A 14,755-nucleotide genomic window follows, 5' to 3' on the forward strand; every position below is an offset into this window, starting at 1 on the left:
ATGTTCTTAAAACAACCCTTAACGTTTGTTTTCAAAACTGCAACTTACCAAGTATTTAGTGGTGTTCGTTGATTATTAAAACAAATATATCGGCGCAATGTATGATTTCAAGCCATGTTATTTGCTATTGTGGAACTATTTTTTCAGATACCTCACAACCGCATAAAAGAAGGTCTCGCGGAAAGACTACAACCAAATGTAAACAGACCCCCTTTCCGTTTCCGGTAGCGCAGTAATATCAGCGAGCAATGAGTCTTCCAACAGAATCAATGGGATTTTACGAAATGGCAAATAAAACACGACAGAAACTGTATTTCGCTACACTACTTGTTTTGGAACATCAATGAACATCACTAACCACTCGGTGAGTTGCACAGTTTTGAAAATGAACGTTAAGGGTTGTTTTAAGGACATGTTTGTGCATGCCCATAGCCAGCCACTCTGACACAGTCAAAGGCGATTCAAAACGAGTCAGAAAGTCGAGACAGGACCCATCGTTAAAATGTTGGTGTCCGGACCGGTAGTCATTCAGGCAAGAAACAGAACTTTTCTTGGGCACTGGTACTATTGTTTTTTTGAAACACAAAGGCACTGTGCACCAGGACAGGGACGAGTTAAAGATGTCAGTGTAGACTTGTGACAGCTGAGTGGCGCACATCTTCGAGGACACAAGATGGGATGCCATCAGGGCCGGCAGCTTTGCAGCATTAAACCGTTGAAAAATGTTGCTCACCTCAGCCTCCGACACCTGTAAGATAGCTGCACCCGCGGGAAACGCACCTTAGTCTACCAGAATTGAGTCGTGAGACTCAAAACGAGCATAGAATGTATTTAGCTCTTCTGGAAGCGAGGCGGGGGTGTCCGTAGCAGAGGTGATGTATTTTTATAGTCTGTGATCACATGCAGCCCCTTCCACAGGTGACGGGGGTCACAGTTGCTGAAGTCATTCTCCAACTTATTATGACCGCTGCGTAGCAGCGTATTATTTTCCCCTGTCATCTTCCTGAAAATTTGGTCAAAGATACCCGAAACACCGGGGCATGTGAAACTTAGTGGGGATGTAGCCCCACTAGACTTTTACGTAAAAATTTAGTTTGGTCCCCGTGGGCCACTCCCCAACAACCCCCCACCCCCCTGCGCTGGGCCCCCTGAAACCACAAAAAATGCTGTTTTTTTCTAAACAACTACCTGAACCATGCATGGCACCGAGGATGAAAACATTTTTATGGTATGTTGTGTATGTTGTTTTATGGTATGGTCTCAAGGGCCTGCATATATACTGCATAACAGGGCTCGAATTACGAGGGAGCCGAGCTCCCATAGTGTGAGGACTGGCTCACATGAAAGCAACTAAGTCAAAAACCTGAGGGGGTCTCTCATATCTGAAGGTGTCTGTCATTGTAATTTAATCTTAAACAACCACTCATTATCCATCCCTGTGCGATCTCTTACCATTAAAGACGTTAAATTAAAATATAGACTACTACGGGACGTAGACCTACACTACGCTCTTGAACGCAGCATGACACTTCACCACCACACCACTAGACTATATGAGCAAACCGTATCGATTTGACAGCACTCGCAAATCTGAAGAAGTCACCCTGTTTGATGTGAGTGTTTTGTCTATTTGCATAGGCGTTCATTGGGCTAGCCTACGTGGTTTGATACGTGCTGAAAAGTCCTGTTTGCTGTTGAACTTCACCTATTCTAGGTTGATTGACAAAGCCATAAATTATGGACCATAATGCAGCCTACAATGATTGTGTTGTCTGATGATCTAGCTATCCTCTGCCATTCAGAGCTCCGGAAAGTTCCCAGCTATTTTGAAACACCTGTTAGCAATCTCTGATGTCGGAATATTCAATGGCTACCCGACAATATCGTGCAAACTCCAAAATTGTTCGTCTATTAACTTTCCACGGTTCAACACATTCGCCTACTAGAACATAGGTTTGGCTGGCTTTATTAATTTCTGCCAGTTAGTGCTTTTCCCCCTGTGTATAAGTTACACTACATGCATTATTGTGTTTGACACTGATGATAGCCTATCTGAGACGGTGGTCTGGTTTAAATGAGTTACGTTGTGAAATTGAGAATGGCACAGACTAAATCGTTTAGTCTATTTCTTTGTATTGTGAAATTGAAATGAGATATGGACTATTGTAATCAGTAATATGTTGAAATTAATTAAAAGTAATCAATTTCTATAACAAAAATCTATGTCTGTTGTGTGCGTGTGTCAAGGTAAAGCCTAGGCCTACCGTGCGCATATACTGCACTTGCGCCCCCCCCCCCCCCCCCCCCCCCAATATTATACTGCATATAAAATAAATTAATTTATGTGTACATTTAGTGACTGTACACCCATTGACCTGTAGATGGTGGTGTTGAGCGAAGGGTTGCTGGCAGAGCATGATGCGTGCAGAGACCTTTTGAGGGGCAGGGGCTCAAATAAAAAAAATGGGCACATGGAACAAGATTTGTTAATGAATGTAATCTTTATTTTAAATACTGAATTACCCTTGTTCAAACAAAATGTTGAGATGAGTTGAAGTACTTCAATTTTAGAACAGGGGTGGGACCACTTTTGGCTCAATTATAATAATAATAATTTTGTTTTAAAGAAGAACTACTGCTAATTTGATGCTGTTTAAGTAATTTATAAATGGTGCACTGTCACTTTAATAACGTTCTCACAATGATCTTGTGCCAGCTGCACTCATATAGCCTATGGCTGTGCCCTCTCACATTTTACAAATGGTCAGTAGTAGGAACTACTGTTGCCTTCATGAATTCCTTTTAAAAGTTTCTTGTATTAAAAAGGAGATATTAATTGTCAACAAGCCAGCTGGAACCTGCTGCTCTCTCTCTCCCTCTCGTGCGCACTCAAAACCTCAATTAAATGAAATAGCATAACGTTCAAGTTTGATCTGCTGCAATGGATATTGAGAGAGGACTCAAAAAGTATCATCTCTATAACATGCTGTTTTGAAATTGGAAAAGTTCTCTAATAATTAGAGTTAAAAGCAGTTTGCAGGAAAGCTAACCACAACATCTTCTATCGCAGGAAAAAAATAGCGAGCAGTCTATGATAACCTAATGAAATGCTTGGAAAAACTGGCACCCATGTTAATTGGCTGCGTTGGTGACATTTCACGAGTGATGACGTTTCTTCGACAGATGTGGCCACTTGCAGATTTGTCATTTTCTGATGTAAACTGGAAACTAACAAATACAAATATGCATGACATATTTAAATGTCAAAATTGTCTGTAGTACGCTACATGGGCCATGAATGTCACCAAAAAAACAAAAATACATAAACAGCCTCCACTAACTCCACATGGGTATCGAACCTGTCTCCTAACATGACACTGCTTATGTCGTGGCAGATATTCAGACTCGGGCCAGAAATTAAGTCCAAACATCTTGCCTACAACGTAACAAAAATACACCATTATAAGTGCTGAAGTCAAAAACTGAGTTCCTTTAATGACTACATAGCGCAAAGCCTGAGTGGATCGCACGATAACAAAGGTAGAACTCTCTTACTTATACCCCTCCAAAATGCTGACACAACACTACAAGTTAACACGGCTGATCATGGTGTATGGCTACCATGTTATGGCAATGTGGCTATTCAATCATATTATTTACATCAGGGTGTCTATAATCAACAATACTATTTACACCCGGGTGTCTATAATCAACAATACTATTTACACCCGTGTACCCAGTCAATGTGTGTATTTCCTAGCTCTACAGTAATTTAGTTTTTAACAGTTTAACAGCTGTTTTGTATGGGTTACTTACAAAGTATGGAAGTGATTAAATACAAATATTAGGCTAATGAGTGGTCATGTGGTAGCTTGGTCAAAGGCAAGCTCAAAGGGTTGTTTTCTGTAGAAGAGTTGGCTACATCTGTGCAGAGACACACATTTCTCCCCATAACAAGTCATAGAACAATCACAATATCAAAGCTTGTTATTGATATTATTATCTTTTTTATGAGTTACTGTAGGCCTACAACATGCTGAACTCATAAGCTGCTTAACTTCCCCCCATAAAACAAAATATCCTATTAGAGCAGCTACTTATTTTACCATACTTTTAATGCAAATTTCAATCTGCAATGGAAATGTCCCCTTTATGATACACACCATTTTTACCACTGATCTAAAGATTTTTCACGCTCGATGGTGTTTTATGCCCCCAACGTCGTCTTCCAGGCAGCTCTGCCACCGCTGACTTAAAGGAACCTAATCCTAAACCTAACCCCAACCCTAACCTTAACCCATGCCTATCCCTAGTACTATGCTTGTTGTTAGTTGCTAGAAGCCGTTATAAGTTTCATATATTAAAAGGGGATATCAACAAAACAAAAGTCCATCATGTCTGAATGACTACCGCCCAGTAGCCCTGACGTCTACAGTGATGAAGTGTTTTGAGAAGCTTGTGAAAAACATTATCTGCTCATCCCTCCCTGCCTCCTTCGACCCCCTCCAATTTGCTTACAGAGCCAACAGGTCTACAGAGGATGCCATCTCAAACCTCATGCACACCACCTTAACTCACCTGGAGGAGGGGAATGGGAATTATGTGAGGATGCTGTTCATTGACTTTAGTTCAGCATTCAACACGATAGTACCTCTCACCTTGGTCACAAAGATGAAGGCCTTAGGACTGAACACCACCCTGTGTCACTGGATATTTGACTTCCTCACCAACCGTTCACAAGTGGTTAGAGTGGGGGGTCTGACATCTGACTCATTAACCATCAGCACTGGTGCTCCCCAAGGCTGTGTTTTGAGTCCACTGCTGTACAACATCTACACACATGACTGCAAAGCCAACAGTAGTCATACCTCCATCATCAAGTTTGCAGATGACACAGTGATCTTGGGCCTGATTAGTAACAACAATGAACAGTTCTACTTGGATCAGGTTGATGAGGTGGCACAGTGGTGTCAATCTAACAGCTTGACACTGAATATCAATAAAACCAAGGAAATGGTAGTGGATTACAGAAGGCAGCAGCAGAACTACAGTTACACCCCACTAATGATCAGCGGGCAACCTGTAGAGAGAGTCACAAGTTTTAAATACCTTGGTGTCCACATTACTGAAGACTTAACATGGACTGTTAACACTCAATATGTTCTGAAGAAGTCCAGACAACGACTCTACTTCCTTCGTCAGCTAAGGAAATTCAAAGTTTCTACATCCATCATGAAGGCCTTCTACACTTCAGCGGTTGAGAGTGTTCTAACTGGTAGCATCATCACCTGGTATGGGAACTCCACAGTTAGAGATTGTAGTACTCTGCAGAGAGTAGTGCGCTCAGCTGAACGTACTATAAGAACTCAACTCCCTGCTCTACAAGATATCTATTCCAGAAGAGTACTCCTAAGAGCCCAAAAGATTCTGAAGGACTCTTCTCATCCTAACAATGGATTATTCCTACCGCTGAAATCAAGAAGACGCCTATGTAGTCACAAAGCCAGAACTGAGAGACTCAGGAGAAGTTTTTATCCCCAGGCCATCCGAACTCTGAACTCACACTATACTGACTTTGCACACATTCACTCCTCAGCACTCTCAAACATTTCCCAACTCTGAACTCACACTATACTGTACTGACTTTGCACTCATTCACTCCTCAGCACTCATGACCCCCCCCCCCCCCACACACACACACACACACCCACACACACCTACAAGACTTTTAGCACTTTTACATCCCTCTCCCTATGCTACAGACCTTTTATTTATTTTCTTATTTCATCACACGTCAAAACACACACACACACACACACACACACACACACACACACATATCTGACTTTCTCCAACTTTTGCACACTTTTTATTTATTATTTTTGATTTCTCCTCCATCTACCCATGTCCTTGATTGCCTAGCCTTTCTGCCCCCCCACCCCCATCCCCAACACACACACTTACATCATCACTGTCATCACTTCACATACATACAGCACTCCTCTACATACTTGCTGCACACTGCCCCCCCCCCCCCCCACATACACAGCACATTGTCTTCAGGATCTTCTCCAACACACATCCTCTACATACTTACAGCACACTGCCCCCACCTACCCACACACACACACTACACACACACACACACAGTCACTGCTCCACTCCCGCCCACACACACATCTTCACTGTCATCACTCACATACATTACATACAGTACTCTGCTTGCAATAGTAAGTCCCTGACCCCCCCCCCCCCCCCCCTCCAACACACACACTTACATCATCACTGTCATCACTTCACATACAATACAGCACACTGCTTGCTACAGTAAGCCTCCTCTACATACTTGCTGCACACTGCCCCCCCTCCCACATACACAGCACATTGTCTTCAGGATCTTCTCCAACACACATCCTCTACATACTTACAGCACACTGCCCCCACCTACCCACCTACACACTACACACACACACACACACACACACACAGTCACTGCTCCACTCCCCTCCCGCCCACACACACATCTTCACTGTCATCACTCACATACATTACATACAGTACTCTGCTTGCAATAGTAAGTCCCTGCCCCCCCCCCCCCCCCCTACATACACAGCACATTATTTCATCAGGAAGCTTCTCCAACACACATCCCCAACATACTTACAGCACACTGCCCCCCCCCCCCCCCCCAATACACAGCACATTGTCTCATGAGGAAGCTTCTCCAACACACATATTGCACACTGCCCTCTCCCCACATACACAGCACACTATCCCATCTCCCGTCATCCCCCCAACACACACACCAAGACCCCTGGCAGTTGGGTTAGCCCCTTGAGCCGTGGATCTGCCCAAGGTTTCTTCCTTGGTAAGGGAGTTTTTCCTTGCCCCTGTTGCTCTTGGGTGCTACTTGTTGGTGCCCCCCACCCAATCCCAATCCTCCCCCACCTTTTTTATGCAGCCCTTGCCACTTAATCTACTAAACCCCTCTTCTACCCCCCCCCCCCCCCCCCACATTAATGCACAAATAGGCTGACACCAGACATAATTTCACTGCATTTCTTACTTCCAGTAACTATATGCATGTGACAATAAACTTCCTTGTATCCTTGTATCCTTGTAACAATGACACCTGGAACCTGCCAGTTGCCAGGTGAGCTTTTTTTTGGCAGTTTGCAAACGGGAGTGCATTACCACCACCACCTGCTGGACTGAGGTGTAATGGCAAGTGTACCCTTTAGCCTCATTCTGGCCGCCGGGTGAATAAGGCAAATATCGTCCACACCCTCTTTCAGACAATACTTCAAAACGTCCCTGCAGGGAGTTAAGTTTGGCCGGATTGTTTCACTCCTGGACATCCGCCAATATTGTCAACATCCCTCTCTCAGAAAATATTTCAAAACATCCCTGCAGGGAGTTATTTAGAATTTGGCCTGATTGTTCCCATAACCCCCACACTTTAAAAAAGCTTGATATGCCTCTGTCTCTCTCTCTGGTGCACTCAAGATACGTTTCCCAATTAATTAGAGTAAGTAACGTTCAAGTTAATGCATGATTATCCTTGCATGTAACACGAAGTTGGTGCATTTTCGCATCTAAACATTCTCGAAGGGAGAAAATCAGTTAGCAGTAAAGCTATTTATTGGCTACATTTTGTCTTTTGTATTTACCTCTGTAGTGCCCTTGTGCGTGATGTGCATGTTGAAACATTTCCTATATAGACAGGTCATCTGCTGGAAAATTAGGCCTATTTTCTGGTCAAGGTTTTCTCCATGGATTCCTGGTCAGAACCCCTATTGGAACAGATTAAAACTTGGGGCATGTTGTCCAAAAATCCAATATGGCCGCTGTATTCCAAAATGGCACATATTTACACACTTTTTGCCAAGCTATGGGGACATTTCTGGTAAAAACAGTGTCATTTATGCAAAAAACTGTCCTTTTCTATCAAATAAACATTTACAGAGGTTAACTGATGATTTAAAAACCCTAAGTATTTTTCTAGCAATTTTAAATCATTAAAAAAATATAATTTTGTCAGATATTTGTCAAATATCAGAAATCATCAAATTTCCCTCAAACATAAACCTCTTACAGGTTAGATACAGTTCAAATAAATTGTGTACCTTAACATAAACAGATTAAAACATATGGCATTTAGACATTTTCCCAACATTTAATATAAATTCAATAATATCCCCAAAATGGAATAAGTGAGACATACACGTAAGAGGTTGGACATACGGGGCGGTTGGTAATATATGACGTTCTGATAGGCTACGCATCTTACCACATAGCTCACCGTAGGCCTGTCAGTTGACTTGAACGCTAAAATTTGAGTTGCAAGGTCAGATCAGTTCTCTACTCTACTTTATGATTTCTTATTGCTTGCAGTTAAAATGTAAACTATTTAAGAGAACTTAGAATATATTTTGTCACATCTCACTTAGACTGTGTGACTTCAGTGACTTCACACCTTCTTCACTGCAACTAGTGCAGAAACACAGACCACACACACACACGTGCAAATTCACTCACACCTAACTGTACATGCAATTGTTTTTTTTCCAATAACCTGTAGCACCATGCAACACCTCTAGGTATATTTCTGCACATCAACACACACACATAGCAATGAAGCAAAGTCAGACACATTTACATGCAAGCACAAAATACAGCCATCATATGATGCATGTAAGTACTACTAAGACTTGAACCAAACATGGCACCCTCCTGTCTGTCTTTTATTCTCATTTAAATACATTAAAAAACGCCGTTTAGAAGAATCAGTGCAGTCACAGAGAGTAAACAAGCGAGAAAGAAAGTGCTTTCCCTCTTTTTCCTTTTTTCCAAAAGTGTTCCTCCCAATGCACTTCTTTGAGAGAGTGCATATTATCATATTGTTACACATGCTTTGTGTATATAATTAAATTGAAATTCATTGCCTTTTAACAGAGGCACCATTCAGGACATTGAAGATGGAAATGTTCAAAAATGCGCTGCAGAGAGTAAGTCTTTTTCTTCCTCCCACACACACACACACACACACATACACACACACTCTCTCTTACACACACACACACACACACACACACACACACAGGCATTTGTCTCTCAAAGGCTGTCTCGAACCCAACTCACAACATGGAAGGGCTGAATGGGTTGGGTCATGTAATTTTGGAAAATCTATTCCAGACATGTTAAGTCAAGGCATTTTATCATCTTTATCATTGTTGTAGCAGTTCAAAATGTACTTGCCAAAATAATACATTATACAAATATTTCCATGCAGAATTGGTGTATATCTGGTTATTAGATGTGCTGCTTGCTTGAGTAGCCCAACTTTGTTTATTAAATGCCCATTTATATTATCTCCCACTCTAAAAAAGTAAAAGATTCTTGAACGCTATGTGGCTGCTATGAAATCATTGGTCGGTATATTGTACCATTCATTATATAGTAAGTCATGGAAATTCAGCTTTTTTGTCAGGGAAAAGTCATGGAATTTTACATTTGATTCAGAGTGGAAACCCTGTTCACACTGTACAGTGCACCCGTACAGCGCAATCTGTTCTACCTTTTGAATGGGTCATTTGTGGTGTTCATATGGCAAACAAATGACAGTGCTGTAATTGTCTTTAGGGGATGTAATCATCTGATGCGTGTACTTGTTTTCATTTACATTTGTCTAGTCTATCAAAAAAATAACAGAAAACACATTTAATGGCTTTTGCTCCTTTTCTTCCCGAGCACAGGTGGACCAGATAAGGGTGCTGCTGAGACTGTTCACATTCCTGAGTCGTCCAGACACTACCTGTCCTGCCCCATTGACTCCCACCATGCCACGTACCGCTGGCTGAAGGATGGAGAGGAGAGGCAGTCGCTCGAGGACGAGAAGCAGGAGCAGTTAGTGCTGCTGATAGAGGGCATGGGGTCTGCAGACGAGGGCGGGTATGAGTGTGAGGCACAGGAGGGAGACTACCAGAGGACAGTGGCCCACTACCAACTGAGGATGACCAGTGGAGCAATGGGACTGAAGAGCTCTCCACTGGTGTTGGCCTTGCTGGCGTTTTTGTTTTCTGCTCTATGGTAGCAGCACACTAGGGAAGCTTCCTAAAGGACACACAGCAGGTTTTACTGCTACAGCGCAAGCCATAGATTTATGTGTTTCATTTATGAGTCTTACGTGAACAAAGGTATTCTTTAAGGTAATGATACATGGGGCAACTTTTTGAGCAATGTTTCTGGACAACCGCATAACCAGTTCCATGTGTTCGGATTAGATGATCATGAATATTTGCTCACTGATGTTCTCTAAAAAAGTGTAGCCCAATATCAATGGCAACTTGCCTGTACATACTGTATATATTGTTCATATTGTCTATATTGTGCATACTGTCTATAAGTACTTTAAAGGACAACAGAAAAGAGACATGAATGCACATCTATATCCTACAGATAGGTCCTCTGCCTTATGCACCAGAGCATGTTTGGTGGTTCTATCTATTGGGACATATTCATCCATCCTACTTATGGCATTCATAGTTCACTATCATGAAGTGCAGATCCTAGTGCACTAGTGCAGTTTCTTTAACTTCTCCTAAGATGTATTTTAGCTTTTCATTTGTTTGTTCTGAGAACTCAGTTAGGAAATGTAGATTTGTTTCAACAGCACTTTGATTACAGTGAGGGCATAGTCTGGCTTCTCTAGGCAGCCAGGTTAGCTTTCACCTTCCTTCTATGGCCAGATTGTTCTCACTGAGTCTGTACATTATCAAGCGTATGTAGGTTTTTTGTCTTTTAATGTAGTAAGACATGGGGCTAATTTGTATTCATATAGCATTTTAAGTTTGTGTTGGGTTATGGTGACTTGGTTGCAATATGTAATATATTTTTCTTTCTTTTAAATAATTTTGCTATAGGGTGGATTTTCTCTGATAATTGAATTTTGTCTTGTTTTTTTTTTTTTTACTTCTGTCAGATTAGTAGGTGTGATATTAGTCAATTCTATTATCAGTTGGCTAAGGGGACTCATCTCTATGTTTGTCTCCTGGATTTTGAGAGCTTTATGTTGTTGTAGTGAAGTGGAGCCACTTGTTTGGATTTATAATACGAGGGTAGCCTACTGTCCCAGTTCTGCCCTGCATTCATTGAACACTCTTAGTCACCATTTATTGGGACTCATCTGCATTTAGCTCTGAATGACATCATGTACACAATGTTTTAAACAGAAGAAAGAAGACGTTTGAAAAAGAAGACAAGCATGTTCAGGCGCGGGAAACCTATTTTTGACCAGGGGTGCTGAATAACAAAAATAATGGATGTCCGACGATTTCTCTCAACCCCCCCCCCCCTATATTCGAACCTATCCATAACCCTTGCTATTTGACTCATCATTTCACATACAAAAATATAAATAATGTCAGACAGCGAATTAGTAATTATTTAAAAATATATATAATCATTTTTAAAAATATATCTCCTGCCAGCAGGGGGTGCTGCAGCACCCTCAGCACCCCCCTTCCCGCGCCCTTGAGCATGTTTCAGCTCTAGTATAACAATTACCAGAAAACCTGTGTGCTTATCTCAGGGGTACGGAGCCCAGGAGGTGTCATTGCAAGATATTTTAGGTGTATCGAGAGAATGTGCGCTCATTTTATTAAATTGTGTGCATGTTTTACTAAATAGTGCTCTCATTTTACTAAATTGTGCTCTCAATTTAGGAAATCGAGCACACATATTAGTAAATTGTTCACACGTTTTACTATATTGTGCTCTCATTTTACTAAATTGCGCGCTCAATTAACAACAATTATAAATATAGCTGCAAGCAGCAATGTGGGAGTCTAGCAGTACTAGCAGGAATGGTGCTAAATTGGTGCTATGGTGCTAAACAGCAAATTTAATGGCAATTGGATAAAGAATGGCTGAGATATCAGCTCATTTACTTTGTTACAGCGCCCCTATAGGTCCGTTGGTGCGTTCTCACAATCAAGTGCCATGTCCCTGTACCAAGTTTGGCTTTAGTACATCAAAGGGTTGCTGAGATGAACTTACTTTCTTTATTACAGCGCCCCTAGAGGCCAAATGACACCACTTTCCTTGCATGTCTTCACAATCAGCTACCATGTCCCTGTACAAAGTTTGGACTTCATACATCAAAGTGTTGCTGAGATATAAGCTCACTTCTTGTATCGCAGCGCCCCCTATAGAGCCCAAATGATGCCAATTTCCTAGTGCGTCCTCACAATCAGGTACCAAGTCCCTTTACCAAGTTTGGACTTAGTATATCAAAATGTATTGGATTTTTGGATTAAATCCAATAAGGCAGAGGTCCAATACGGCGGAAAGTGACATAATAGGGGTCATTGAACTCAGGTCGGTCCAGGGATTCCAATGGTGCCTGATTCGGATGCACCATTTAATGGTCACATGCGTGAATGCGAGTCCAGGTTTGACCCATTGGTGGCGCTACAGTGTTGGTTATAGAGTTCTGTAAATTGGTGAGAGTGGTCAAGGGACGGTCCTGAATCAGTTCCAGAATTTCATAACTTTTCAACCCACTTTTCGGCCAAATTTTGATCCATTGATGGCGCTACATGGCTGTGTTTAAAGGTCTGTATAAATGAGTGTGACTGGTCAGTGGAGTGTCTGGAAACTTCCTGCCAAATTTCAGCACTTTTTACCCAGGCATTCTAGCTTTGCTGCTAGGCTCTCAATGAGAGCACATTTTAGTAAAATGAGCGCACTATTTAGTCAAACGTTTGCACAATTTACTAAATTGAGAGCAAAATTTAGTAAAATGAGCGCACGATTAATGTGCACACAATTTAGTAAAATGAGCGCACATTTTCTGAATATATACCAAAAACTATCTTGCAATGACCCCTCTAGGGTTCTGTACTGAGGAAAGGGTTGTGAGAGGTCAACAGAAAAGCCTTTTCATTACCAACTGAACTGAGGTGTTCATACAGTTTTTACATTGGGGTCGGTCTGTATTGGCCGGTGGGTACAGAGTTTGGTGGGTAGAAAAACTGCATTCCTCTTTCCTGAAAAGAGACAATTCAAATATTTTTATTTCCTCGATGCTAAGACCACATCCTTTGTTTAAGGTCGTGTGTGGGGTCCTATCCATATCTGATGTCATTGGAACCAAAATTTTAAATGATGAAAGAAAAAAAGATAATGGAGTCAGTATTTTCAGACTTTGTATTTCAATAACCCTTCCCTGAATCACAAAGGTCCGATGGACTGTTAGACTACTCCTTGTAACTCGAAATATTACACTGTATTTACTGATGTGGGCTATGAAATCTAAAATGCATCCAATTATACTCTTGAAACAGTTATACCATGTTCATACTGATTGTCTTGATATGAGCTGGTTAATAATTCAAAGTTACGCATCATGTGCCCCCCCCCCCCCCCCCAAAGATATCCTTTAAATAATACAATCAAGTGATGGTCCAGGTTTCTTGCAATACCACATTGTACCACAGATCGCCACTGTTATACAAGTCAAGCCCATGGAAAACTGCCATATGTGTTCCTAATTATACAGAGTTCCTTTAAATGACTAACTACATCAAAAAAGCAAATTTTAGAAGACATAACACCAATAAGAATTTCAGATGTTGGCAGGGTTCAGTAGCCTGATTAATGCCTTGGAACAATCAATAACATAATAACGACCATAACATAATACAATTTATTTTAAAATAGTTACAAGATGCTGATGGAAGGTTTGTGATGACAGATTTAAACTGACTGTAAGAGGGTATGGCTCTAGTTGTATGGTGCATTGGAGACTGTTTTAGGAGGTGGGTGCATAAGGCTGACTTTCCAAGATCAGAACAGACACGGGGAACATTGAGTATTAAAAGATCGTTTAGCCTGATCTGGTAGGGGCCAGCCCTCGATTGAAGCATACTTTAAATGTGTGGAGGTAGATAACCTAAAATGTCTTTGTAAATAAATAAATACTACTGCATGTTCATCCAGGGATGACCAGCCTACTCTCTACGTAATGACTCTACAGAGATCACCATAATCTAGAACTGATATAAAACAAGCTTCTGTAATTATCTTCCTACTACACATGTGGAGACTTAAGTTGTTTCTATAAAATGTATTGTTGCAGTTTATCTGCAAGAAAAGATGAGTTTGAATTTGAGTTTCTCATCCGACCAGATCCCAAGATGTTTATATTCAGTGACCCTGTCAATGATTGAGCCATTTAAAATGGTTATATTTCTATATCTGTCACCTGAATGTGTGGTCAAAATTATACCACAAATGTTTCTGGATCTTGAGAACATATATATGTTTGGTTTTCTTGGTATTGAGCACTAGTTTAAGATTGATGAGGGCTTCTTGCGGAACATTGAATGATAGTGGTAGATTATTGATGGCAAGTATCAGCAATGCAATACAGAATAGTGTCACTGTCACCGGCATGAGCATGATGACCATTTAACAATGAGACAATATAATTTATGTAAGTTGTGAAAAGAACTGGACCCAGATCCCTGGGGGACACCTTTAGTGATTGACAGGAACTCTGAGCATTTCAGGATTTTGTTCTCATCTGATTCGAGAAGCCCCCCCTGGCTGCAGCTTGCGGCGCAAAATGAGGCTGATTGTGAGCACATTGAGCCTAGCCCCGATCTACAAACTGCAGCCAGGAGTACTTCCCTGGCCAGACCTAAAGGGGCCGGGCACTACCAAGCCCCACACCACATTGAGCCTAGCCTCG

Source organism: Alosa sapidissima, chromosome 14 (genome assembly GCF_018492685.1).
Source record: "Alosa sapidissima isolate fAloSap1 chromosome 14, fAloSap1.pri, whole genome shotgun sequence".
Lineage (NCBI taxonomy): Eukaryota > Metazoa > Chordata > Actinopteri > Clupeiformes > Clupeidae > Alosa > Alosa sapidissima.